Source organism: Labrus mixtus, chromosome 10, assembly GCF_963584025.1.
Source record: "Labrus mixtus chromosome 10, fLabMix1.1, whole genome shotgun sequence".
NCBI classification, from domain to species: domain Eukaryota; kingdom Metazoa; phylum Chordata; class Actinopteri; order Labriformes; family Labridae; genus Labrus; species Labrus mixtus.
In genome coordinates, this window is record NC_083621.1 from 4020267 (window position 1) to 4023846 (window position 3580).

Genomic DNA, 3580 nt, shown 5'->3' on the forward strand with positions numbered 1-3580 from the left:
GATCGATTTCATTTGGCTACAGACATCACATGTTTGCATGTACCATTTCTTTATTTCATTTTTAAGTTATGTTTTGGGCCTTTTTTTTCCCCCTTTATGAGATAGGACAGCTGACGAGTGACAGGAATTACGGACTCGAACCCACAGCCACTGCAATGAGGAGTCCAGCCTCCACACAGGACATAACCACTGGGCTATCGGCCTTCCACCAGTTCTTCATTTTGATGTGACACACTAACCTTGTGTCTGTTTAGTTTGAGACGCTATTGGAGAGTTCATTTTTTTACTTTGAAAAACAGGAGCTGACAGAAAACAATATGTTGTGACTTTTCTCATCTGATTAGAGATTCTAATTTAGTCTTTTCCGGCAAGTTTAAAATCACTAAGAACGCTCAGAAGAAATGGAAATGTTAAAACGTACAAAACCAAAACAACTGGACTCTATGGAGAGAGAGAGACTACGTTGCCATGACAGTAAGATTTTCTGCTAACAAAAGTGGATTTGATTGTTTTTTTGTGACATGGGAATAGGGTACAGTTTCATTATCATCCATGTCACTAAAAAAAGGTTTCAGTGCAACGTTCATTTCTCAGAGTGTATCTATACTCGTTCTTGTTCCAGATGCTAACAGGTGACAGGAGGTGATTGGAAAGCACATCCAAATATTTCTGCATCCATGAAAAAGTCAAATAGCAGAACATTATTCAACATCAACATCAGCTGTTTTTGTGTCAGTCTGCAAAAAACGGGAAAAGCTTCTTCCCAGAGCTGCAACTTCTACCAACATGTATTCATCAGATTGCAGAGTAACTAATAATATAGAAAAAATATAGACCAGCATGCAATGCAGCCACAATGCATTTTTTAACATGAGGTCATCATCTTGTACATGCCCTGGTGTTCAAACTCTTAAATTACTTTGTTTAAGTAGCAATCTGTAAGATATCTACTGAATGAAATGATAAAGTGACCTTACTATATGATCAGACATTAAGGAAACATGCTATGTTGAAGTGCTGGCTTCTCTGACAACAATGCAGCAGCCAGTATGTCCTCCTTCAAACTTTAGATTCTGCTCCTGAATGCTCTGGATTTGTTTGGACCAGAGAAGGTAGGTGCTTTTAAGGCGACCCCCTCCACACGGCCCATTTTGGACGCCCCTCGGTTTGTCAGATATGAGAGCAGTTATCAGGTCAACAGGTGTTGCAGCGATGGAAGCAGGCAAGAGAAGTGGTTCAGATAGAAGTGATTGTACCCGACCTAAAAAGCCTCTGCATGTTTCTAATAAGCTCCACGAGCAGAAACGTGCTCAAACTAGGATCAATATTGGAGATGCTTTTGAAAAATGGAGAGAGGTTAGAACACAGAAAGGTTTACAGACCCATGCAGAGCTGGATAAACACTGAAGCTTCAGAGTTCACCACATGGCAACCTGTGTGAGCATGGACTCTAGAGAGGAGGGGGCGGGGGGGGGAGAGACAGCTCTCTCTTATGTTTTGAACCTATGACAACAGTACAATCCTACTTTGATGTGAACGTGAGTGACAATAATGTTATTGCATTTAACAATATTCTTTTATTGGGTTGTTTTGTTTTACTTTTAATGCTTTAAGCTCATTTTCTGATTAAATAAATTACTTTTTTGAATGCAGGACTCTTACATGTATTGAGATTTACTTATAAATGGATGTAGCAGATGTGCTCTCCCCTGTATTTCCCATGATATTCAAGCAGCTGGTCACCTGAGTCACCTGAGTTACCTGAATACATTTTCAAATGAAACCTGGAACATGAATAAATGTATTTTTATTTTTGAGTTTTATCCTCAGAAAAGTTCAGCAGATAACTCGGTATAGGAGCCTCAGCGCTGTTGTTGGGTAAACTTTAAAACCAGTACGATTTGATGGAGCTCTGGCGCCACCAAGTGGACCCCAGTGATAACTACATCAAATCACTTTTAATATACTAATTTAAATAATTATTTCATAATCATATAGAAATGACTAGTTTGACATTCTTTATTTAGACAATTAGTATCCAAGTGTTTTAGAATAAGGTCAATAATTGTCGTCAATTCATTTTAACCTCAAAAAGACTCATGTGTTCAAACAACCAGTATGGCTTTATTATTATTAAATAAAAATAGGCCTACATCATTTATTTGTTTGTCTCTATAACTCCAATATTCATCAATAAGCCGAACACGATTTTCAAGTCTACATTATTTCTGGTTTAAAGTTGTGATTACCCCCCAACATGTGTTTTAAAAAACCTACGAATAAAATTATCATTATTTCTATTAAAGTAGGCTATTTAAAAAATGTAGGTCATAGTCTTTAAGCACTCTTCTTTCTCTAAAGATTTGCACGTTTCTTTATGCTACCAAACCTTTAGACACGTTGGGGTCCATAAATTAATAATTCTGTATTTAAATTGTCCAAAATCAAAATATTTCAAACACCCATGTTTTCAAATTACAAACCTGAACCTTATCGAACTATTAAATAGTTTTTTAGCGTCTTAATTAAAACCTGAAATATACGCTACTGTCAAAGTCATGCATTAACAAGTTAAGAGCTCTCATGGAAAAAGAGCACAAGAGTTTTAGCAGCTCTCTAATTTTATGAATCACATAATATGGTTGCTCATTTTCCTTTTTTAAAGCTAAGCTCAGGTTTGGAGTGACTAAATTTGGCTTTGTAGATGGTATTTATTTCTGTTTTTTAACTATTGCTGTTGTGGAAACCAAACAGTTATGAGGGACAAAAAATGACTAAAGTATAAATAAATAAATAAATAAATGAATAAATAAATAAATAAATGTTGGGAGAAATGCATACAATAATGTATAAATAAATACATAATTAAATAAATGTATCAATAAATATATAAATAAATATATATATATATATATATATATATAAATGCAACAATTCATATAAAAATAATATATAAATAAATATATTCATATATTTATTTATGTATTTCTGTGTCCATGTTGTACAAGGAAAAGTAAATATGTAAATTAAGTGGGCCGTCCTAACATTACTGAAGTAGGATTGGACAATTTTGAAAAACAGACAGAAGCAAATTTACATAAATACTTTTCCTCTTCCACACAGAAATAAATAGATGTGTAAATGTAAAAATACTGAAATAAATTAATAACTCAGTTAATGTGGAAATGTATGCATTGATACATATATAACTGTAGAAATACGCTAATAAATGAATAAATACATGTAAAAAATATATAAATAGCCTTTTTCATTAACAAAGTGTATTTATTATTTATTCATTGATGTATTGTTTTTAACATTTATATATTTATTGATGCATTTATTTATTTATTTATTTATTTATGCATTATTGTATGCATTTCTCCCAACATTTATTTATTTATTTATTTATTTATACTTTAGTCATTTTTTGTCCCTCATAAACAGTAGGCTACATTTGTAATAAGTCAAATGGTATCAACAATATCCTGAGATACATCTATCCAAAACCATTGAATCTACCTGTTCCCGTTAATCTCGGTGACGTCATTTGTTTTCACCTAGAAGGCGATGACGTTGC